We start from the raw sequence: 26934 nt of genomic DNA, 5'->3' as shown, positions 1-26934 counted from the left end.
TGCTTTTTAAATAAAAGTTATATATACACAGACAAAAAACACCTACATACAATAATAATACTACATAACTACAATTGGTCCGACTGCCCTTTTCTTATGGCTAATGCAACAATATAAAACAAAATACATGACACAGTATACCAACAAATAAATAAAATAAAACAATATACATAGCACAGTATACATACAAATATAATAAATGTGCCTCACAAAAATACCTACAAAAACCCTAAAATAAATCCTACACTAAAACGATGCCCTCTCCCACACCACCCCTCCTGTACATGGGTCAGTCCATAACCGTTCATACAGTTTTTAAGTCCAGTCCTTAACTGACCCATGTCAGATCCCTTAAGGAAGAAAATTAAATAAACAAATAAATAAATAAATAAACGCCCACAAATACCCCCTCCCCACCTAGCACTCCAACCAACCAACTAAATACAACCTTACATACAAGACCACAACCCAATTTAGGCCCAAGTTCAGTGCCTGTAAGCCCTTCATACCATATCAGCTGAAAACAAAACAAAAAGCTATGGTGCACATGCAACAGCCCACCACCAGGGAGAAGGATGACAGATCTGATACACTGAAGAAATTTAAACTCTTTCCCTAACTCCCCCCTACTATTCTCCCTAATTCTATCCCTTCATCAAACTGACCCTACTATCACCCTATCTCTATCCCTGTATGCCTGTCCCTAACCAAAATAAAGGTACTCTACCAAAAAGGTCTAGTACCTAGGGCACATGAAAAGAAAACCCTCTCCATAGGAGAGAAGCCCTACTGGTACCAAGACTGCCATACTCCAAAGACCTGATCTTCCCGAGGTCACCGGTGATGTTCCTACAGACCTCCACCTCGGAGAGGACTTTCTGCTGGGTCGACACTAAACACCGTGGATTCCACGTGTGATACTTAACCACTAAGCTAACTAAAAATAAAGTGCCCCGATCTCGGCCACCCAGGTTCCTGAATGCCCCATAAGCCCACTCCGGATAGGTAAGGCCGGCAAGCTGACTCCAGCCCATGGAAGCGCCCACCCGGTTGTAGACCCCTACGTTAAAGGGACAATGAAGCAGGAAGTGGTCCATGCTTTCCAGCGTGTCCACACACTCTTCTCAGGGACACCCCCGGTCATCAGAGTTCCTGTACTTCAGGTTGTCCCTTACACCTAGCTTCCCCTGAAAGCAGCGCCAGGCCAAGTCCCAAAACTTCTGGGGGATCCTTTTCAAGTTTAAAAGATACAACCCCACCCTCAGATCCCGACCTGGGCAGTCCCTGAGCGCCAGAGGCTTCTGGAAGTGGGTCAACAGAACCCGTTTGTCAAGGAACTGCCTTGACTGGGTCCTGATCTCCCACACTCCCAGACCCCACCGACGTAAAGCATTCAGAGTCGGGGTAGCGTAAGCCGGAAGATATCCATGGGGTGTACGGAGGTCCTTCACTTGCCCTCCTCTCTCCCATTCCTGGAAGAAAGTCCGAAACCATTCCCTGCAGGAGAGTACCCACGGAGAAGCCCTCTCTTTCCAGAGGTTCGAGATGTTAGCTTTCAAGAAGGTGTTTGTTAAGAACACCACAGGGTTTACCATAGATAAACCCTCTAGTCTCCTCGTACGGTACGTGTCACGATGCCGGCTGGCAGGAGGTGGATCCTCTGTGCCAGAGAGGGATTGGCGTGGACCGTGCTAGTGGACCGGTTCTAAGTCACTACTGGTTTTCACCAGAGCCCGCCGCAAAGCGGGATGGTCTTGCTGCGGCGGTAGTGACCAGGTCGTATCCACTAGCAACGGCTCAACCTCTCTGGCTGCTGAAGATAGGCGCGGTACAAGGGAGTAGACAGAAGCAAGGTCGGACGTAGCAGAAGGTCGGGGCAGGCAGCAAGGATCGTAGTCAGGGGCAACGGCAGGAGGTCTGGAACACAGGCTAGGAACACACAAGGAAACGCTTTCACTGGCACAATGGCAACAAGATCCGGCGAGGGAGTGCACAGGTGAACACACTGATTAGAACCACTGCGCCAATCAGCGGCGCAGTGGCCCTTTAAATCGCAGAGACCCGGCGCGCGCGCGCCCTAGGGAGCGGGGCCGCGCGCGCCGGGACAGGACCGACGGAGAGCGAGTCAGGTACGGGGGCCGGGGTGCGCATCGCGAGCGGGCGCCACCCGCATCGCGAATCGCCTCCCGGCTGGAGGCGGTATCGCAGCGCACCCGGTCAGTGGATCTGACCGGGGCGCTGCAGAAACGAGAGTGTAGCGAGCGCTCCGGGGAGGAGCAGGGACCCGGAGCGCTCGGCGTAACAGTACGTAACCTCCCTCTTGACTAGGTTCAACCTGTTCCCCCATAACAGTTGGAAAAACAGGCTGTAGACCCTAGTGTAGTAAGCCTAGGGCAAGATACATACACTGTCCAGATAGATAAACAAGGGGAGCAGGTATGATTTGATCAGGTGTACCCTTTCCCTGAGAGTCATAGACCAACCCTTCCACTGGTTCACCCTCTGAGTGGCATCATGGAGCTTACCATCCCAGTTTTTGGTGGGATAATCATCCTGGCCGAATGTGATGCCCAGAATTTTTGCTGAGTCTTGGGGCCCTGGGAGGGTGTCCGGGAGATCAAATGTGGGATCCCCCCTCCCAGCCAGAGACTTTCACACTTTTCCCGGTTGATCTTGGACCCGGATGCCTCCGAGTAGCGCTCTACCTCTGACATCACCACATCGACCTCCTCCCTCGAGGAGACGAAAATAGTGACATCATCAGCGTATGTCACCACTCTCTGGGTGACATCCAGCTCCACCAGACTCATCCCGACTCCCGCCAACGGCCCACGATCTACTCTCCGGACGAAGGGATCAATCGAGAACACGTATAAAAGTGGGCTCAAAGGACAACCCTGACGGACTCCGGACCCAACCTTAAAAGAGCGGCCAGACCACCCGTTCACCAGTGGGAAACTCTCCGCCCGGCATACAAGATCTTAAGCCAATTCACAAAAGTACTCGGTAAGCCATATCTCAGGAGGACGGACCAGAGGTACTCGTGGTTCACCCGATCAAATGCTTTGGCCTGATCCAAGGACAGCAAGTACCCCTTCCAGAGACCCGCACTACTCCGCTCCACTGCCTCCTTGACACTGAGGACAGCACTTAAGGTGCTTCGGCCTGGAACAGAGCAGTGCTGAGCCCCCGAAAGGAGCCGGGGTGCAAACTTCACCAGCCGATTAAACAGTATCTTGTCCAGAAGCTTCCTGTCCGTATTGAGAAGAGCTATGGGCCTCCAATTCTCAACATGGCTAGGATCTTTACCTTTTGAGAGAAGAATCAGGGCTGACCTCCTCATTGACTTTGGCAGAGTGCCCGAGGAGAGACACTCATTGAATACCTTGGTCAAGAGGGGACCTAAAGACTCCTTAAAGGTCTTATACCACTCGGATGTTAAGCCATCTGGACCTGGCTACTTCTTGGGGGCGAGCCCCTCGATCACCAGTCTCACTTCCTCTTCCCTGATATCTTCTGCCAAAACATCAAGAGAGGGGTCTACCCCTGGCTCAGGAATGGTTTCAGCCAGGAAAACCGACATCCTGTCTCGATCTAGATCCTTCCTCCCCAAGAGGTGTGAGTAGAAGGATCTGACGACCTCCAGGATCCCTGATCTGGACCGATTCAGAGATCCTGTACTATCAACCAGTCCTGAGACTACTTTACTACTCACTGACATCTTGCAGTTCTTGTAAGGGTCGGGCGAGCGGTACTTCCCGTAATCCCTCTCAAAAACCAAAGATGCTTGCCTATCGTACTGACACCTCATCAGCAAGGACTTCACTCTGGAGATATCATCACGACTACCTCCAGTCGAGACAAGAAGCTCGAGTTTCCTCCTCAGACCCTGATACAGGCGGTACCTATTCAGGGACCTGAGGCTCGAGAGCTGGCGGAAGAACCCCGCAACCCGCTTCTTGAATATCTCCCACCACTCTGACTTACTACTACAAAGGCCCAGTAAAGGTACCTGACTCTGAAGAAAATCCTCAAAGGACTGTCTTATCTCCGCTTCCTCCAGGAGGGACAAAATCAGCTTCCAATAACCTTTACCCATCGGGGGGTCTCTAAAACATTCAAGGAAAACAAAATCATACAGTGATCAGAGAACTCCACCTCAACCACGGACACTGCGGAAGAGACGGCTTCCTCTTTTAAATAAAACCTGTCTATCCTAGACCTGCGACTACCTTGATGATAGGTGAAACCCGCGTGGCCTGAGGGGCTCCGGATGTGGGCATCCTCTAGGCGAGCTTCCCTAACTATATTATTAAGGGCCACACTATCGCAATCCAGCGGACCGTTGGAGCCTCTCCTATCTTGGGACCTTGTGACATTATTGAAGTCCCCTCCAAAGATCACCTGCCGGCTAGTAAAAAGGAAGGGCTTAATCCTCATAAAGAGATTTTTACGGCCCAGCTTTGTTTGTGGGGCATAGATGTTTATGAGCCGGAGCTCTTGTCCCTTCATGAGGACATTTAAGATCAGGCACCTCCCCATTTCTTACTCAATAACCCGTCTGCATTCAACCGGAGCGGTAAAAAGGACCGCCACCCCACTATACGGCTCAGCTGCAAGAGACCAGTGGGAGGGCCTGCGCCTCCACTCTCTTCTGGCTTTCACCAGAGAGGCTAGATCTGACAACCTGGTCTCCTGTAAAAGGAAAATGTCGGCTTCAACACGGCCGAGAAGATCGAAGGCTGCGAATCTAGCCGTATCCGACTTTATGCTGGCACAGTTAATAGATGCCAGCGTCAATGGGGTGAGTGCTGCCATCATTGGTGATTGAGTTAGACGGCCACACCTTTACTTCTGCTTCCCCTTCTTTTTTGCCCCCTCATCCCCTGAAGAAGAGGAAAGGGCAGGACCACTTTTCGACCTTTTCTTAGACTCTGATTGGTCCATGTGGTCCCCGTCTCCATCCAGCCCCAGTCTAGCCCTGCCCTCCGAGGAAGGTGTCTCCGCAGGACAGGGCCCAGTTCCCCCCGGAGGCTCTCTCACCCTAGGCACCCCGCCCTCACCTTCCCCTTCCAAGGAGGGGGAGGAGATGGTATCGAGGACGAGGTACCGGTTTGACAGGTCAATCAGAGGGGGGGGCAGTCAGGCTTCCGTTTTGGACCTGGCCCGTAGTACAAGGCTTAACAGAGGGCTCCGACCTCTTCTTTCTCCCTTTCCTTTTGCCCTTGTCTTTCTTTTTTGGCCTCTCCCCACTCTCCTCATCCACACATTCATAGTGGGAGGAATCGGAAGGGTCGGCCATATTGCCTTCCTCTCTGCGCAGCCTCCTGATCTCCTCATTCAGCACGTTCTCCCCCAGAGCTTCAGTGGTTACAGGGCCAGCTTCAGGACCAGGGGCCGGAGCTACCCCAGTCACCTGGGCACTCTCCAGCTCCCTACTCCTCCTACGAGTTTCCTCCCGCCTTAGTTTGGCGGGGCCCTTTATCCTCGTTACTAGCCCTGTTGCGCCCCCATCCCTCCTCATACCCTCCCCAGCCGAGGCAACTTCACAGCTCGCCCCGGCCGGAGCAGTCACAGCACGGGCGAAAGCACTCGGACAACGGCTGAAAGGGTGCCCGAGGACACCACACAGGTGGCACCGGATCTGCCTACAGGATGCGGCCAGATGACCCACCCCACCACACAAAGCACAGACCTGTACAGTACAGGCTGCGCTAAAATGGGTGGGGCTGCTGCACCTGTGACAGACCTTAGGCTGCCCCTGGTAGAAGACCTGGATCCTGTCACGTCCAAGGAATGCGTCTGACGGAATGTGGACAACTGTACTACCTGAACGTTTGAGTTTGACGGAAAACGTCCAGGCCCCGGACCAGATCCCGTGATCATCCAAATTTTTCTTGGGCATGTCCGTCACATCCCCATATCGACCGAGCCAGATCATGATGTCATAACAAGAAAGTGACTCATTACGGGTCAAAACTGTCACTTTCTTGACTGAGTTCTGAAGGGAAATCGCCTTTACAGCAAAATCCCACCAGCCGGGCTCGTTCTTCGCCACTTCGTAGTTTGACCAGAAGAGTTCGAGACCCTCCGGACGAACGAAACTGACGTCAAACTTAGACGAACCGTAGGGGTTTATCAGGGCAAAGATGTCACTCGCCCTGAATTCCATCTGGAGGAGGAGCTCAACCACTTTAGCGCGAGGCGGGCACGCATCCTCGCCCCTCCAAATCAGACGGACCACATTCCTACGGTTATTGTCCTGCCCGGGTGTCGGGAGGGACCAGACCACCTCCCCATTCTGCTCTCGGAAAGCCCCCAAACCGTGCCTCTCTATCCAGAAAGACAGGTCGACCTCACCCCTTCCCTCTACCTAGATCGACCTGTCGCCCCTACGCAGAGCCTCCAGGAGGCGCTGTTGCAAGTAACCCCCGGGGCCGGACGGAGACGGGGACCCCACCGAATCCCCGGCAGCAACACTGGCATAGCTCCTAGGAGCAGTCACTGCCGGGGGGGCAGCCGGACCAGACCCAGGAGCACCATTCACACCACAACTCCCATCATCCATACCAGATGTTGCATTCACACCACCACTACTCCCACCACTACTCCCACCATCATTCACTCCACTGACACTCCTCCCAATCACAACACTACCACCCCCATCATTCTCACAACCTGCACTCACTTGCTGCCTAACATATCCTGGGCTGGCTGGGACCTGTAGTACCGCCGGTTTTAATACAGGTTTTCTTGCTGGCTTAGCTGCCGCTGGGGTCAACGATGATGGCTCCTCCTTCATAGGCGATGTTACCACCTGAGTCTGGGGCTGCCCCACCGGGCGCATCCCAGCTCCTCCCACAATGACACCACTAGGCTTGCCCGACTGCTCAGGCTCTGCTGATGACACTGATGCCCGGACACTCCCCCCCCCTCACAGAGGAGTGCCCCGCAGCGCCCGCAGAAACCACAGTACTCGGGGGACCGCCCCCCGAGCACACGGACCGACCTTTCTCTGCTTCCGACGCCTGGACACTCCCCCCCTCACAGGATAGTACCCAGCAGCGTCAGTAGTGCCCACAGCACTCGGGGAACCGCCCCCCAAGCACACGGCAGCATAGCTCTTCTCTGGCATTTGGACATGCCCCCCCCACCCTGGGGCGTCCCAGCAGCGCCAGAGTTGCCCAACATGAGCCCATCCTGCCCTTCCCTACCGGCAGGACGGGTGGGCTTCACATCTATTGCGTCCATAGCCATTTCAGACGCCATTCTATACCCCCCTTGCTGGCCCCGCTCCACCACAGGAACGGCGTCTTGCAGTTTGGGGGGCTCAGCAGCCTGAACCAGCTTTGCAGCTGACCCAGACTGCTGGAAAGGTACGAACATGTACTGCACAGATTGTTGGGACTTCTGCTTCTTTGCTTTACGCCTGACTTTTCCATCCTCGCACTGATCTTCACCGAAGGTGAAATTCTGGAGGTGGACTGGGGATTCCTGCATGACAATTGCCCTCAATAAACCCCCAGCCTCACTCTCCACATCATCCTCCTCACTGTCAGTCACAGGGAGCGCCACTTGGGCCGGCTCTATGTAGCTGTTCTGGGTGTCACAGGGCATAGGAACAGACACAGCATCCTCCACCACATGCGCTCCTTCCTCTACCTTCTCCTTAACTCCTTCACTGCCATCCTCACTATCTTCACCGCCACTACTCTCCCCATCATCCACCTCAACCTCCACCTTACCTGGGGATTTCATGGCGGCAAACCATTCATCATTTGCCAATTTCTCTCTTAGGAGACCGCTGCCCTCCAGGATCTCTGCCTTCCTCTCCTCCAGCTTGGTAATCTGGGCTTTCAGGGCTGTGATCCTTTTCTTCAGCTCAGGCTTGCTTCTCCTGGACCCAGAGTTTGCCAGACTCTGAGTCCCACGCAGATCTTCTCTTGCAAGCCTGAGTTCTTTACTGCAGCGGTCGTATTCCGCAAAGCGTGCGGCCATGCGGGAGCAGTAGGTCTCACTTGATTCTTTGGGGCCTCTTTCAGCCCACATCTCCAAACTCTTCCTCCTTATTTTCCTTCCACCACCAGATCTCTGGCTGGCACCCGTTGCCGGAGGAGCAGAGCTTGCATTGCTGCAGACTCTGCTGGATCTTCTGCCTCCGGCTGGAACAATGGCTGTAGTAGTTTTCTCTCCACCCCCCGCCAGCCTTGAAGAACGGGGAATGGAGGCCTGAGGCACCATGCAGGAAAGCTCTCCCAGGGAGCCTGCCACACCCCTGGGAAAGCCTTGATGTAAAATGCTGCTTCTCTGGAAGTCTGGAGCTCAAAAGAGACACACCCGACAGCTTCTCACACAGAACTCCTCTGGACTACAGGATGTGCTCTCTGCTGACACCTCTGTCCATGTCAGAAACTATCCAGAGCAGCAGCAAATATCCATAGAAAACCTATCCTGCTATGGACAGTTCCTGATATGGAAAAAGGTTTCAGCAGAGAGCACTATGGTCAGACAGAAAAGAAATTCAAAAAGAAAAGAACTTCCTCTGTAGTATACAGCTGCTGACAAGTACTGGAAGGATTAAGATTTTTAAATAGAAGTTATTTACAAATCTGTTTAACTTTCTGGCACCAGTTGATTAAAAAAAATTGAAAGACAAGCTCCGCATTCAGCAATTTAGGCACCAATTTTAAAATTAATCTAGACAAATGACTGTCTGAATGCTGCACCTTTTTAGTTTTGAGAAAAATGTAAAAAGGTTATATAGGTGAAAAAATGACTTTTCTTAAAGCACAACTCTGACATTGATCTGGTGGCAGGATACTCATTGTTATGATCTGCGTTCCGGCCATGAACGCATGGCCCCGCTCTCCCCTCCAGCCAGTGGGGCTGGGATTCACATTGTGGGATGCGCCCGCATGCGAATCCCAGCCCGTCACTCACCTTGTCCCCCTGTTGTCTCCTCTCCTGCCTCTCAGCTCCGGCATGCATGTCCCCTTCTCCTAGGGCAGGGAGCTATAAGATTTAAAGGGCCAGTACGCCCATAATTAGTTTTCTCACCTGTGCCTCACTCATAAATCCCTGCTACTCCCACACATCCCTGCCAGATCGTTGTTGCCTTGTGCCATTGAGAAAGCGTTATTCTGTCTTGCCTTGCCGTGTTTCTGACCCCTTGTACTGTGACCTGACCTTGCTCCTGTGCCGCCTGCCCACTGACCTCCGCCTGTGTCGTCGAGTCCACATGATTTTGGTGCAGATTTTAATTAAATGGGCACTCTGATTAAAACAAATTTTTTGCTATTGCACTCCTTATGGTAAATAAAAAAAACAGCTCTCCAATGTACTTTGTTTAAAAAAAATTAAGTTTCTATGTTTTATCCTACTTGCCCAGAGAACATTTCCCCCATCTTTTGCACAGATGTTAGACTCCTGCTGGCCTGGCAGAAGTCCAAAATCAGGAAATGCTGGGGGGGGGGGGGGGGTTGGGGGAGCACGTGTAGCCTTATCCAATCATAGCTCATCTCACACACTGAACAACTAAACTACTATGGGCTGTGTGTAGCGGAGGGAGGGAGGAAGTTCTCCCCTGTATGGCTTCAAATGATGTCACGCCTACTAGGTAATGCTCCTGTGAATCTGACTGAGACTGAGCAGAAAATACAAAACAATATCAAGGTCGAAAACTAACACATAATAAAGATAAAGGCGGGGGGTGGTTTATCATGATTGGGGAAGTTAACTGGGAGGATTATAAAATTTAACAAGATCATGAGAGGTACTCTTTAAAAGACCGGTCAGCCCACTGGACAATGCTTTTCTCAACTTGCTTTCATTTATAGTGTGTGAGTTTTAATGGGCTTGTTTTGTAGTCCCACTGCTGAAATTTGTAGTACAGCAACTAAACATAGTAATGCAGTTGACAGGTCACTGAGGTCATCCTAGTGCACAATGCTTTGCTCAGCTTGCTTTGTATTGTATTTGTGTAGGCTTTCTGGGATCAGTAGTTACACAGTAAGTTCCTCTGTGCAGTGCTCTCTGGTCAGCTTTTTTCTCCAAAATGGCAACCACAATTTATTGCATAGGATTTTATAATTTCTCTTAAACCCACCCCTATGTTCTCGCTTGGCTGCCAGAGAGCAGTTTGTGATATAATGTAAGCAATAATTTGCAAACCTGGGGTCTTGCTGCTAACTACAAAGTATGCTGGGCTACCCTGATGTCATGTCAGTGTTACCTCTTCATCCTATCAAGCATTCAGGCACCAAAATGCCATGTGTTCCCTATCCCTTCTCCTATAATAGCGCCATTGTTAGGCAAAGTTAGAGTGTTTGGTGAGCCACTTTTACCCCCATAGTTCAAGGCTCGACCCACATTATATTCATTATGTGCCCTGTTAAAATGTTCTGTACTTTAAAATGTGTGGCACTGAGCATGTTTTGCCTTTCTTCACTCATTTCATTTTTATTTTCATGCATTGGTACATCATGATGTGTAGTCCATTTCCTTACTTTATAAGCTGTAGCTGAAAAAAATTACTTACAATTGCGTAGGCACAACAATAAAGGTGGTAGCAGATGAAGATGTACGATGTAGTCCGCCTATCTGAGGAAGGGAATGGTCAGTTCCTGAAAGTGCTTATAATTGGACAATAAAGTTTCATCGTACATCTTCATCTACTACCACCTTTTTTGGTGTAACTGAAACAGAAGACAGGACAGCACTCACCATTAAACAAGGCTTTATTCAGGCGTTCCTGTGGTGGGTGGGTGCAAAGGTGGAGGCTGGGAGCAAAACATAACAGACTGTTTCACGCTTTTACAGCACTTCCTCAAGCCGGTATGCGACTCGTAACGTCATAAATAGGCGGCACGAACAAGAGTGGAGTGTCGGTTTGTGTTTTTTTGTGTGTTTTCAACCTTTTTTTCAATTAATATTTACTAATCTGTCGCACTTCTCCCACTTCTCAGGGAAAAATTCTGTTGCACGGTAATTTCTGTCACATGGTTCTGTCGCACAGTAATTTCTGTCGCTGGGTTTTCTGTCGCACTGTAAATTCTGTCGCAGACAGGTTTATTTCTGTCGCAGGGTTTCTTCTACAGAAGTACTGATGTGGGAGGTGGGAATCCCAGCAGGGGTTTCCTTGACCTTCCAGTGAATATCCGACTTTGGCACTGGAGCGCTACACCGGCGTGGTAACACAGGAGTCAGGTATAGATTCGTAATTGCTTTATATTGAAAATCATAAAAAGTGGCAATACATGGTAGGACTACACGTTTCTGAGGGGCTCCCTCCTTCTTCAGGTCCGAGTTACAGTATGTTGATACAGTACTTTATATATACATATTTCCATGAATACATTAACCCATTAAACATTTGAAGTTTGCTGGGTCTAAATGCCACTGGAGGCTGAGTATGACGTCAGCCTCCTGGGTCTGTTAATGGTGTATAGGAATGAATGGGCTAGATCTATAACATTGTGGTCTATGGAGATCTTGCGGCAAATGGGGTAGAAAGCTAAACAGCAGGATCCTGGCAGTAACGTGGATGGGAGACCCTGGTGTAAGTTCAATTCCTTGTTTGAAATATAGTGTTGGGATTATACTTTAATTAGGATAGACATGATTTTTTTGAACCGTGGGAACTAGGTCAATTGGATACCACACATTACCTCCTGTTTCAATTAACCTAGTTGCCCATTTATGGTATCCAATTGACCTAGTTGCAACGGTTCAACACTTTCTTAACTATCAATTGACCCATATATGTCTATCCTAATTGAAGTATAATTGACAAAAAATTTAGTTCAGAACGCCCAAACATGGAAGAAAACAACATATTCTCACGATTGATCTCATTGAGGTAGGAGACAAAACTGCAAAACTCGGCAGGTTCGCAGGCCTGGAGAGAGCTAAGTCTCTCGCAGGAGGTGGCAAACAGCATGCTGTATTACTATGCAGGGAGGCACATTAAAACTTGAAACTCGAAGCCACTGGAGCTCTAGGTTTAAACAATAGAGTCGAGTTGATACCTTTCTTGTAGCTTTCCCTGCATTTGTGGTGCGTTAATAATGTTACCAGCTTCTGATATATATGCATTTCTATGTATTGGATGACCCTTTCGCTGCTAATCTTTTTTCACATGATTTATATGCCACTTGTTTTTGTTTTGGTCACATGTACACATTACCTTTAACATTTCATGATGACGCCGCTATTCATGCCGCCTATTTATGACGTCATGTTACGAGCAGAAGTCGCATAACGGCTTGAGGAAGTGCTGTAAAAGCATGAAACATTCTGTTCCGGTTTTGCTCTCCGCCTCCACCTTTGCACCCACTCGCCACTATTGGAATGCCTGAATAAAGCCAAGTTGAATCGTGAGTGCTGTCCTGTCTTCTGTTTCAGTTTGTGCATTATAATATATCGGACATTTGCACTAGCGATCGACCGATTATCGGTATGGCCGATATTATCGGCCGATAATCATAATTTTGGGCATTATCGGTATCGGCAATTACCTTAATAATGCCCCGCCCCCTGCACCGCCCCCACGGCACCGCGACCGCCCCCCCGACCCACCGCACTGCACCACGACTGTCCCCCCGACCCGCGTCGCACCCCCCACCGCACCGCCCCGGCCTCATTGTCTCCCCCATCCCCGGTTTTATAATTACCTGTTCCCGGGGCCCACGCTACTTCTGGCTCCTGCTGCATCCTGCGTTACGCTGTGCGCAATGACGAGTGACGTGACGTGTGCGACGTGACGTCACCGTCAGTGCGCACAGTGACAGCTCAGGAGGATGCCACCGGAGCCAGATGTAGAGTGGACCCCGGGAACAGGTAATTATAAAACTGGGGATGGGGGAGGCAATGGGGCCGGGGCGGTGCGGCGGTAGGGGGCGCAGAGCGGTGCGGCGGTGGGGGGAGCGGTGCAGCGGCGGTGGGGAGCGGTGGCGGTGATAGGACTGAGGACCCCCGGACAAGCAGGGGGAGAGAAGCGGGTGGCGGCGGCGGCCTATGGCACCACAAAAGCCACTGCAGTGCATTGATTTAAAGCGCCCGCTTTAAATCAATGAACTGCAGTGGTGTCGCGGGGGGATAAATAGCCAATAACTTATACCGGAATATCGGTATAAGTTATCTGCTATCGGCCCTAACCTCCACCGATTATCGGTATCGGCCCCAAAAAAACGATAACGGTTGATCCCTAATTTGCACCACCGCTCTCAACGGCAACTTGGGTGTCACTATCGCATTCCTCCTCTATTCTGATCCAAATAGCCTTAGTCCTGTACATGCCGTACCATCCTTTTTCTCCCTATCTTATGACCTTTATTGGAGTGCCTGCACAATTGGAAGTAATTTTTTCATCTACAGCTTATCCATTTTATCCTGGTCGGCTTGGGGCCTTCGCCAATATTGCACATCCACGCTGAACCTTCTGTGATTATTTCCCCGGAGTGGAATTTTACTGCTTGGTTTAGTGTTGTGGCTGTTTCCACATTGTCATCTCCAGACTCACGTCTGTCACATGTGCTCAGTGTGAACCTGTTTTCATCTGTGAAGAGCACAGGGTACCAGGGGCGAATTTGACAATCTTTGATGTTCTCTGGCAAATGCCAAATGTTCTGCACGGTGTTGGGCTGTAAGCACAACCCCCACCTGTGGATGTTGGGCCCACATACCACCCTTATGGAGTCTGTTTCTGACCGTTTGAGTGGACACATGCATATTTGTGGCCTGCTGGAGGTCATTTTGCAGGGCTCTGGCAGTGCTCCTCCTTGCACAAAGGCAGAGGTAGAGGTCCTGCTGCTGGGTTGTTGGCCTCCTCCACATCTCTTGATGTACTGGCCTGTCTCCTGGTAGCATCTCCATGCTCTGGACACTACGCTGACAGACACAGCAAACCTTCTTGCCATAGCTCGCATTCATGTGCCAACCTGGATGAGCTGCACTACCTGAGCCACTTGTGTGGGTTGTAGACTCCGTCTCATGCTACCAATAGAGTGAAAGCACCGCCAGCATTCAAAGGTGACCAAAACATCAGCCAGGAAGCATAAGAACTGAGAAGTGGTCTGTGGTCACCCCCAGCAGAACCACTACTTTATTGGGGGGTGTCTTGCTAATTGCCTATCATTTCCACCTGTTGTCTTTTCCATTTGCACAACAGCATGTGAAATTGATGTCAATCAGTGTTGCTTCCTGAGTGGACAGTGTGATTTCACAGAAGTGTGATTGACTTGGAGTTATGTTGTGTTGTTTAAGTGTTTCCTTTATGGGTTTTTTTGAGCAGTGTATATTGAGTGGGTGCTTGGGTCCGCACGCACAGTACACTGGGTTGTGTCCTGGAATGTCATCAAGTCACATGACGCACAACTACACCAAACAGCCTAATGACATCATAGCAGCCTCACCATGGACACACCCTAATCTACAGCGCTTGGGGACCACAGGCCCATGAACAGTTGAAACTTGGTGAGTCTTTCAGTTTGCTTCCCAGCCGCACCATCTTGCCAGCCTACCAGACTTATTTAGGTAACACCTGTGTTACCCTGTTTTTGATTTGCTATCAACTCTTTAAGCAACCTGTCTAGTCCACTTGTGCTTATCCTTCCTGACGAAGCATATAAGTGAAATGTGCATATGAGGTGTGCAGGGTATTAAGATGTCTGCATTCTCCTATTTTTTCTGTTGTGCATAGACTTTTTTGCCTGGGAGGCATTAACTCATTCAGCTCTGCAGTCACCTTGTGAGAGGTGGCACCCTCTCTTTTGGTCTATGGGACAGCAGTACTATTTAGCACTGAATGTAGCCACTCTATTTGTCCATAATCTCTGTTGTAGCAAGGTGGGCTTCTTCGTGTGAACAGATTCAATGCATATTTGTTACTAGGTCTGCTTGAGCACCATTTTCTTTTTAGTTTGCACTACATCAGATTCACACAAACCTCGTTTTCTGATATAGGTTCTTCCCTGTACTTTATTATCTTTATGCTGTTGTCTACATATTTTGCAATTTTGTTTATGTTATTACATCTGCAGTTCCACGATGTAATGCCCAAATGTTTATTTATTGCAAGTAAATAATTCTGATTTATTGTCAAATATATTGTGCTTTGTATTTGTCTCATTGCTTTGTCATTACATCAGTATAATACTCAATAAACTATGAAATACAGCTTTAGTTTACATCATTCCATTCATTTACTATCATTTAAAATATACACTTCAAAAGTTTACAAAATCCATTTATTACCTGACAACGTGATTGTAATTTTTTGTTTATTAAACTGGATGATATTTACAGAGCATAAAAGCCGTTGAAATTCTTAAGGGACTTCAAGCAATCAAAGAATGCAGATGGGAATCATATGTGTGTAAAACTCCTTTGGTACATAAATCTCTAAAACTTCAAAATAGAGATCATAAAACATATAACATGTGTTACACCTTGCGTTCTGCCACTTCCCTTGGCCGTGAGGGAACTGTCCCCCTTTCCCCTGCTGCCGGCGGGGCTGGGATTCGCCCACATGCGAATCCCAGCCAGCCAGTCATACCACGCTCCTCTGCTGCTTCTTCCTCTGCCTCTTCGCTACGGTGCGGTCGTCCCCGACTCCTAGGGCAAGTGCGCTGTAGCTCTGAAATTTAAACGGCCAGTACTCGCATAATTATGTGAAACACCTGACACTATTCTATAAGTCCCTGCACCTCCCACTATTCCCTACCAGATCTTCAGTGCCATTTGAATGAGATTAAGCGTTCCACACTGTTTGTTTGCCTTGCCTGTGTTCTGACCCTTCCGCTACATTATTTGACTATGCACCTTTGCCGCCTGCCTTGACCTTCTACTAAGTCCAACTATGCCTCTGCCTCATCCTTCTGTACTTTGCCATACCTGTGTGGTCGAGTCGTATCGAGGGTAGCGACCTGGGTGTCGCCTGCCGCAGCAAATCCATCCTGCCTTACGGTGGGCTCTGGTGAAGACCAGCGGCACCTTAGACTCCGCTCCCTGATACGGTCCGTGTCATCAGCCACTCAGGTCAGTGGATCCATATCCAGCATCGTTACAATATGTATTTACATAGTGTTTGCTTTCTCTATTGTAATGTGAATTGGCGGCCATCACTGGCAAAGTAAAGACTATGATACACAGATTACCAGTTGTACCAAACTTTTATCCCTCACAATTCTGGACAGCTTAAGGGTCTATTCACACGTACAGTATTCTGTGCAGATTTGATGCGCACATTTGATGTGCAGGATTTCAAGCTGTGTTCAGTCATTCAGTTTACATTGAAATCTGCAGCAGAAAATCCTGCGCATCAAATCTGTGCAGAATACTGTACGTGTGAATAGACCCTAAAAGTGTTTAAATGGGTAAATTGTTACTAATAGCAGGAATCCTCCTGTTATTTTGTATTTTCCTTAGTTCTAAACACTAAGGATGTTGCTAGGCAAAAGTCTCTACATCTGATACCAGAAAAATGTATCTAGTATGTTGATTGCTCAGGAATAGGTGGTTGGGTGGGGGTCCACTGCAGATTACATTGGGGGACATTTATCAAGGTATTTAAGAGCCTTTCTTTTTTTCTTTTTTTTTTTATGCTTACTTCAGTCCAAGCACACAAAAAGTCGCATGTGCACTTAAGCCCTTTTTTGTGCAACTTTTGTGAGTAAGCAAAAAGTTACAAACAAACCTAAGCAAATTTCAGTTTTCAGTGGTCACAAATTTATGATGTGCGAAAGTTGGTCGTAAGCAAAGAAAAAGTCGCAAGTCTGCTCCAGGTCTGACCTGGAGTACAAAACTCCCGTACGTGGGTAAATTTAAAAAGTCGCAAAAAAATCTTTATTTTTTATTTTTTTGTGCTTCAAATTTATCCACCCCTTGTGTTTAGTATGATAAATATGTAGCACATATGCAAAATTAAAGCAAATAAAAAAACAGAACTTGCTTACCAAAGAAATCAATGATAAATGTCTTCATAGAGTTTAAGTTTTGCCTTGGCCTGTCCAAGTGAGGTTCATGTTCAGTCCATTTCTGGCTTGTTTTCCATGTGTATTTGTTCAGATCAGACTACATTACCTATAAGGGAGGTATGTACATGAAACACCTTTATTGTAACAAACCATTTAATAAAGCTTACATGTTACTATAACCACAGAGCAAACAACATGCTAAAAAAAAAGTCAGAACTGCTGTTTTCCCTTTACCCAAAAAATAAAAGGCATTCAGTAACTTATATCAATGGTTGTATTAAAAATATGACTTTTGCTAAAGAAATTAGCTACAGTTACACAAAGATAAAAAAAAAGTTATGGCTCTTAGACATTATATATATATATATATATATATATATATATATATATATATATATGTATATATGTATATATATATATATATATATATATATATATATACTTAATTATTTTTTTTTACATATTTGGTGCCACTACAATTGTAACAAAACATGATTTATAAGTAACAATTTATTTACCGTATATCATTTTCCAAGGAAAATTACATAAATAGTACAGTACGCATTGTATAAAGCCCGTACTATGAAAATATACACCTTATATTTCAGGTAGGTTTATGAGAAAACACTTTTTTTTTGTTCTAGCTATTTATATCTAGTTGTGTAGCACTTTAGATGTGAAAGCACCTGACTTTCAAAGAAAGAAGTACATACTACCCACTCTAAACCACAGGCAAAAAAAAAACTTAAAAAAAACACCTCAATCTCTAACAAATCACATAGAAAACATAAACAGGTTTAACCAAAGGAGATATGTAAAGAATGGAGCACTCACCCAGTCTTTAGTGTCACTTGCAGTTTTCTTTATTGCATGGCTTCAACAAACAAATGAGGGAGAGCGGACAGGAACAATGGAGGTGGGGGAGTGTTCGTGCGATGGTCTGTTGCTCGAACACTCCCCCACCTCCATTGTTCTGGTCTGCTTTCCTGCATTTGTTTGTTGTAGCCATGCAATAAAGAAAACGGCAAGTGACACTAAAGACTGGGTGAGTGCTCCATTCTTTGCATTATCTCCTGTGGATATCTCTTGTTTTCTACATGTTAGCACCGCAGATGTCTGTACAGCCAGAGAAGTGAGTATACAAGTGAATTAGTAGTGAGTCAGTGCCGGGTGCCTCTGTTGTGGATTACAATAAACGACTTTAAGGTACCAGTATTTTTAACCTAGCAAAAATATGCACTTTTGAATAAACTATGCAGGCTATAGCTGCTTAGTCCATGTTGTATCCTAATCTATTGCCTTTGGCTTAGAGCCTGTGTGATACTTGGTATCATAGTATATGAAGCATTTATATTTGAAGTGTTACTGTCATAAAAGAGACCCACTGCGATCATGAGTCATTAGCGGGGGAAACGGGCGGTATAGAAGTCTATGCAGAGAAATGTACTGCTAATGTACAGGGAGCAAAGCGCAATGTAGCCCACTTCCCTAGCTCATGACCCATACTACAGGTGGTCTGATGAGTGTCACTAAGCACCGCAACTGTATTATATGGTGTGATCAGCATTGATGATAGCATCTAAAGGATTTGGGCAGGCATTAGCATAAAGCTAGAGCAGCTCCGGCACTCCGTTCATATTTATGACATAGCACCATTATGTACATTTACGACATGTGTCCTCTAGGGAGTTGATACCTTAATGAGCTGACATGTTTTGATTTTATGTTGCAATAACTTGATTCTTCAGAACAAATAAAATGATAAAGACATAGTTGCACATATTACATTATTAATGCCATATATTATTCCTTATTTGTGGTCATTATTGATAGCTAAATTTAAGAAAAGCTTAAAGTTTTATTTTTTTCTAAATGAAAAGTATTTTCTGGATTACCAATGATATAAGTTCACACATTTATGTAAATGAGCTAAACTTTTGAAAATTTAGTTTTTTGAAAATCTGACCACTGTCATTTTAAGCATTAATAACTCTGGGATGCTTTAACTTATGAATTTGATTCTGAGATCATTTTTTGGTGACATATTCTACTTTACGTTAGTGGTAAATTTTTGTCAATACTTGCATCATTTCTTGGTGAAAAAATCCAAACTTTCATGAAAAATTTGAAAATTTAGCATTTTTCGAACTTTGAAGCTCTCTGCTTGTAAGTAAAGTGGACATTCCAAATAAATGATATGTTGATTCACATATACAATATGTCTAGTTTGTATTTGCATCATAAAGTTGACATGTTTTTACTTTTTGAAGACATTATAGGGCTTTTTAGTTTAGCAGCAATTTTCCAATTTTTCATGAAAAATTCAAAATTGGAATTTTTCAGGGACCAGTTTAATTTCAAAGTGAATTTGAGCGTCTTTATGTTAGAAATACCCCATAATGGACGCCATTATGAAAACTACACCCCTTAAAGTATTCAAAATGACATTCAGAAAGTTTGTTAACCCTTTAGATATTTCACAGGAATAGCAGCAAAGTGGAGGAGAAAATTCTAAATCTAAGTTTTTTACACTAACATGTTCTTGTAAACCCATTTGTTTCATTTTACATGGCGTAATAGGTAAAAATGTCCCCCAAAATTTGTAACCCTATTTCTCTTGAGTAAGCAAATACCTCATATGTGGATGTAAAGTGTTCTGCGGGCGCAGTAGAGGGCTCAGAAGGGAAGGAGCGACAATGGGATTTTGGAGAGCGAATTTTGCTGAAATGGTTTTTGGGGGGCATGTCTCATTTAGGAAGCCCCCATGGTGCCATAACAGCAAAAAAACACATGTTTTGGAAACTACACCCCTCAAGGAATGTAAGAAGGGGTATAGTGAGCCTTAACACCCCACAGGTGATTGACAAATTTTCGCTTAAGTTGGACGTGAGAATGAAATATTTATTTTTTCCACTAAAATGCTGGTGTTATCCCAAATTTTTCATTTTTACAAGGGGTAATAGGAGAAAAAGTCCCCCAAAATTTGTAACCCCATTTCTTCTGAGAATGAAAATACCCCATATGCGGATGTAAAGTGCTCTGCGGGCGAACTACAATGCTCAGAAGAGAAGGAGCGCCATTGGGCTTTTGGAAAGAGAATTTGGTTGAAATAGAAGTCGGGGACCTTGTGCGTTTACAAAGCCCCCATGCTACCAGAACAGTGGACCCCCCCCCCACCATGTGACCCCATTTTGGAAACTACACCCCTCACAGTTATGCAGTTAGCATTTACACCCAACTGGTGTTTGACAGATTTTTTGAACAGTGGGCTGTGCAAATGAAAAATTTAATTTTTCATTTTCATGGACCACTGTTCCAAAAATCTGTGGGGTGTAAATGCTCACTGTACCCCTTATTACATTCCGTGAAGGGTGTAGCTTCCAAAATGGGGTCATATGTGGGGGGGTCCGCTGTTCTGGCACCATGGGGGCTTTGTAAACACACATGACATACAATTCCAGCCAAATTCTCTCTCAAAAAGCCCAATGGCGCTCCTTCTCTTCTTAGCCGTGTAGTGGCCCGCAGAGCCCTTTACATCCACATATGGGGTATTTCCATACTCAGAAAAGATGGTGTTACAAATTTTGGGGGGCTTTTTCTCCTATCACTCCTTATAAAAACTTTGGAGTAACACCAGCATTTTAGTGAAAAAAAATCAGATTTTTCATTTTCACATCCAACTTTAACAAAAATTTGTCAAACACCTGTGGGGTATTAAGGCTCACTAAATTCCTTGTTATGTTCCGTTAGGGGTGAAGTTTCCAAAATGGAGTCACATGTGGGTGATTTTTTTTGCGTTCATGTTAGAACCTCAAATAAACATAGTGTGCTCTCACTTTTGAGCCATGTTGTGCGCCCACAGAGCACTTTACACCCACATATTTACCTCTTGGGGTATTTACCTCTTGTAAAAATGAAAAGTATGGGGCAACACCAGCATGTTAGTGTAAACATTTTTTAACACTAACATGCTGGTGTAGACCCCAGCTTTACCTTTTCATATGGGGTTAAAGGAGAAAAAGCCCCCCAAAATTTGTTAGGCAATGTCTCCTGAGTACGGAAATACCCCATATGTGGCCCTAAACTGTTGCCTTGAAATACGACAGAGCTCTGAAGTGAGAGAGGGACATGTGCATTTGAGGCCTAAATTAGGGATTTGCATAGGGAAGGACATGGCAGTGTTCCCCAAACAGGGTGCTCCAGCTGTTGCAAAACTCCCAGCATGCGTGAACAGTCAATGTCTGTCCAGCAATATTGGGAGTTATTTTGTAACAGCTGGAGGCTCCGTTTTGGAAACACTGACGTTTTTAATTTGTATTGGGAGGTGGGGGGGCAGTGTAGGGGGGTGTATGTGTAGTGCTTTACCCTTTATTTTGTGTAGGCATAGTGTTGTGTTTTTAGGGTATATTCACATGGGCGGGGGTTCACAGCGAGTTTCCCACTGGGAGTTTGAGCTGCGGCGGAAAATTTGCTGCAGCTCAAACCTAAAGCGGGAAACTCGCTGTAAATCCGCCCGTGTGAATGTACCCTGTACATTCACATGGTGGGGGGGGGAACCTCCAGCTGTTGCATAACTACAACTCCCAGCATACAGGGTACATTCACATGGGCGGGTTTACAGCGAGTTTCCCGCTTTAAGTTTGAGCTGCAGCAAATTTTCCGCTGTTGCAAAACTACAACTTTCAGCATGCATGGTCTGTCAATGCATGCTGGGAGTTGTAGTTTTGCAACAGCTGGAGGCACACAGGTTGGGAAACACTGGGTTAGGAAACTGGGTTAGATATCAGCAGTCAACCCTTCACTTCACGCACAGCGCCATACATTTACGGCGCTGCATTTCTTGATCACCGCGTCAACGAACGGCGCTGTGTGCGAAGCACAGTTTTCTTGTTCACCATGCAAACACTAATGGCACCTTCATTACACACCCCTTTCTCTGCCTGTACCATTTGCAGACACTTAGCATAAGGAGATTTGGTGTCACTGCCCAACTAGAAGCGGAAATCCCTGTAATTCTTCTTGCTACCGTCTTTTAGTGGAATGGCAAACAAGGTCCACATCTTAGGTATCTGAGATGAAGTTTCAGATTTTCAAATAAAGTCTTTGAAGTTACAACATAGATGACTTTGATCGCCTGCGACTCCCCTGTGAAGGCTGTACCTCTGCTGGACCTTCTACAGGGTTAAGTTGTTGTGTCCTGTATACAACACATAAAGGAGAAGGCAATACTATTTTTGGGAAAACTTTCACCAGACATACTTTCCTATGAAGTTCTCTGCTCTGTTTCTCTTATAACTGTCTACATATGCAGGATGCCATATTGAACCGGCCCAACAGTGTACGAGAGCTTCCTTCCATTTGTACAGTTTTCTCCAATTAACTTATCCTTTTGCTCTAATATTGCAATTACGTATATCATTACATTACACACAAAATTTCAACAAAAAATGTTTGGTGCATATTTCTTTTGACAGCCAGTATAGTTCACTTAAAGGGGTACTCCGGTGATAAACATCTTATCCCCTATCCAAAGGATAGGGGATAAGAGGTCTGATCATAGGGGTCCCCATGATCTCTAGGGGAAGTTTGGAGCTTCCGTGTTCGTGATTTCACGCCACGCCCCCTCCATTAATGTCTATGGGAGGGGGCGTGACGGCTAGTACATAGCCACCACGCCTCCTCCCATAGACATGAATGGAGGGGGCGTGGCTGCTGTAGTTGCCAGTCATGTGGCACGGAGCAGAGCTCTCTCCATGCACAGATGACCAGGGTGCCGAGCAGGAGATGTGTCATTTGGACAGGGGATAAGATGTTTATTGCCGGAGTACCCCTTTAAGGGTGGCACTGCAGGATTGTTGAGAACTTGCTGGCAACATTCCCTGTAGGTTACAGTTCAGCACGTACGGTTCCAGCAGGATGTTACCCTGTGATCAGTGTATTATTCCGAAGCAGGCAATTACTTAAAGGGGTTATTCAGAAATATGAAAACAGAACTAATTTCTACTAAAAACAAAGCCCCACTTGTCCTCAGGCTGTGGTATTACAACTTGGCTTCCTTCTCATAAATGGATCTGAGCTGCAATATCAAACATAACCTGAGGACAGGGGTGGTGCTGTTTTTGATGAAATTAGCTTTGCTTTTCTAATTCTGGATAGCCCATTTAAAAACGTGTATGTATAAAAATAATTTTAGATGGCCTACACCCTGTTCCAAGTTATTATGCAAATGATATTTTTCTCCTTTCTCCTATTTTTTTTAAAACATAAAAAACTTACAATGCACTGTTCCAAATTATTATGCACAGTAAGTTTCAAACCACTTTATAGGTTGTAAAGAACTGAAAAATTGTCATTTCTTGTGTTTGCAGAATATTCACAGAAATCAAAAGGTATTTCATTCAAACTTTTTAAAACATTTTAGCTTTTTAAACATTTTAACAGGTCACGTTACATTTTAACATAGGAGCCCATATTTGTTAGCAGCTTCAAAAGTCTTGCATCCATTGAACTTGTGAGTTTTTGTTCAGTCTCTGTTTGAATTTGTTTGCAAGATTTCAGAATAGCCTCCCAGAGCTGCTGTTTGGATGTAAACTGCCTCCCACCCTCATAGATCTTTTGCTTGAGAATGATCCAAAGGTTCTCAATAGAATTGAGGTCAGGGGTGGATGGGGACCACATCATGACTTTCTCTCCTTTTATCCCGATAGCAGCCATTGATGCAGAGGTATTCTTTGCAGCATGAGATGGTGCATTGTCATGCTTGAAGATGATTTTAATACGGAAAGCATAGTTCTTCCTTCTGTACCAGGGAAGAAAGTGGTCAGTCAGAAACTTCACATACTTTCCAGAGGTCATCTTTACACCTTCGGGGACCCTAAAGGGGCAGACCAGCTCTTCTATTATTCCGGCCCAAAACATTACTCCACCCCTGCCTTGCTGACATTGCAGCCTTGTTGGAACAGGGTGGCCGTCCACCAACCATCCACTACTCCATCCACCTGGACCATCCAGGTTTGCACGGCACTCATCAGTGAACAGGACTGTCTGAAAATTAGTCTTCATGTATTTTTCTGCCCAATGCAGCCATTTCTGCTTGTGTGCATTGGTTACTGGTGGCCAATTAGAAGGTTTATGCACAGTTGCAAGACTCTGGAGGACTCTACACCTTGATGTCCGTGGGACTCCAGAGGCACCAGCAGCTTCAAATATCTGTTTGCTGCTATGTAATGGTATTTTAGCAGCTGCTCTCTTGATCCGATGCATGGATCTGGCAGAAATCTTCCTCAATTTGCCTTTATCTGCACGAACCCGTCTGTGCTCTGAATCACCCACAAATCTCTTAATAGTGCTTTGATCATGCTTAAGTTTTTGTGAAATATCTAATGTTATCATACCTCACCCAAGGCATCGAACTAATAATGTGGAACATCCACCTTTAGTAGTTTCAATCTGCAACTAATGCAACAGCTGTAGGCATCCTGATTGAAGACCACAGGTCTGCAGCTCATTTATGTTTCAATGGGTGGGGTAGCTGATGTGTGGGAAGGAGGAAAATGGTATCATGGGATTTGTAGGCAAACAAGAAAACTGAAAACAGGAAATACAAGTTCACAGAAAGCTAGCCACAGTGTTCTGGTAATCTCACAACATAGCCATTTAGCCCAAGACAAGCGCAGATCCTTCCTAAGCATGTCCATTACTGTCTGCCAGGTACATACTAAAATCACCTTATGCTGGATAACCCCTTTAAGGACTCAAAACAATCGTTTTTTGCACTTTAGTTTTTTCCTCCTCATCTTCTAAAAATCATATTGTTCAATTTTGCACCTACAGACCCATATAAGGGCTTGTGTTATTGCATCTCCAATTGTACTTTGTAATGACATCACTTATTTTATAACATAATCTGCGGCGAAACAAAAAAAATATATTTGTGGGGTGAAATAAAAAAAAAACAACACCATTTTGCAAATTTTTAGGGCTTCCGTTTCTACGCAGTACACTTTTCAGTAAAAATGACACATTATCTTTATTCTGTAGGTCCATGCGGTTACAGGGATACCCAAATTATGTTGGTTTTATTTATTTTACTACTTTAAAGAAATTATAACTACATGCAACAAAATTAGTATGTTTAAAATTGTCATCTTCTGACCCCTATGACTTTTATATTTTTCTGTATATGGGGCTATATGAGGGCTTATTTTTTGTACCGTGGTCTGTAGTTTTTATTGGTACCATTTTTGTTTTGATGGGACTTTTTGATCACTTTTTATTAATATTTTTATTGTATATGAAGTGACCAAAAATTCACAATTTTGGAATGTGGTATTTTTTTACGTGTACGGCATCAACCATGCGGTTTAGCTAACCTTATATTTTAATTGTTCAGACATTTACGCACACGGTGGTACCACATATACATTATTTTATTAAAAAAAATAGGAAAAGGGGGTGATTCAAACTTTTATTAGGGGGGGGGGTTTATTCACATTTATTCTCAGGCATGGAGCAGTAGATTGCCGATCAGACAACGAGGAGGCAGGTGAGGACCCTCCCCTTGTCCAGTAAGCTGATCGAAACATCAAGATTCTGTCGCGATAGACCCGATCAGCTCCGCTGAGCTGCCGAGATAGTTTTACTATCAGTTTAGACGCCACGATCAACTTTGATCGCGGTGTCTAAAGGGTTAATGCCGGGCATTGGACTGATCGGCGGTGCCTAGCCGTGGGTTCTGGCTGCCCGTAGCAACTGGGACCCATGGGGTTTAACCCGTTCTCCGCTCGTCAGAATAGTTTAAACCCTGTTAGCGGGACTCAGGACATACAGGTACGCCCTGAGTCCTTAAAGGGGTACTCCGGTGGAAAACTCTTTTTTTTTTTCTTTTTATGAACTGGTGCCAGAAAGTTAAACAGATTTGTTAATCAGCCAATTGAACGAAGTAGAAAAAAGTCGCACTCACCAACTAGGAGCAGTGTTCAAAATCTGTTCTTTATTCACACCGGCAGTGGAACAATAAAAGACGGTCACACACGCGGGGAGCGAGAGCAGCCGCTCTCGAGATGCGGGGGCACACCACCAGAGGCGACTAGTTTTGCGTCACAGATTGACGCTTCTTCCGGCCAACAAGGTGTACCTTCATCTACCGGTCTGCACCTCCACGTAGCAAGATTGTTCATTACACAGTCACAGCAGCGTTATCCATCCCGGAATCCTTACTGGCTGATTGGATATAGCAGTGCCGGGTGCTACACATGTTCTTGCAAACATTTGTTGATTTGTTAATCACTTCTATTAAATAATCTTAATCCTGTAGCATACAGCTACAGAGGAAATTCTTTACTTTTTGCATTTCTTTTTTGTGTTGTCCACAGTGCTCTCTGCTGACACCTCTGTCCATGTCAGGAACTGTCCAGAGTAGCATAGGTTTGCTATGGGGATTTTCTCCTGCTCTGGACAGTTCCTGATACGGGCATCAGGTGTCAGCAGAGAGCACTGTGGACAGCACAAAAAAGAAATTCAAAAAATAAAGATTTTCCTCTGTAGTATTCAGCAGTTAATAAGTACTGGAAGGATTACATTTTTTTAATAGAAGTAATTTACAAATCTGTTTAACTTTCTGGCACCAGTTCACTTATATATATATATATATATATATAAAAAAAAGTTTTCCACCGGAATACCCCTTTAAGGACTCGGGAACAGGGGCGTACCTTTATGTCCTGCGTCCTTAAGTGGATAAGGTAGATAATAACATTAGATGAATATTTGTCATATACATTGGTAAAAAAAAATTGTATATTTTTGGGTAAAAAAATGCTGACTCTGCAGCTATTGCATGTGTGTCTCTGTGAGGAGTCCAAATACAGGAAGTGGGGGCAGGACAAGCAGGGCTCTGTGCAGGCTCCTGGCTTGCCAATCATCCTCATCCTGCTGGGAGCATGTCACAGAGCCTCACTGC

This window comes from Hyla sarda, chromosome 3 (assembly GCF_029499605.1).
Source record: "Hyla sarda isolate aHylSar1 chromosome 3, aHylSar1.hap1, whole genome shotgun sequence".
Taxonomy (NCBI): Eukaryota; Metazoa; Chordata; class Amphibia; order Anura; family Hylidae; genus Hyla; species Hyla sarda.
This window is presented reverse-complemented; position numbering follows the sequence as displayed.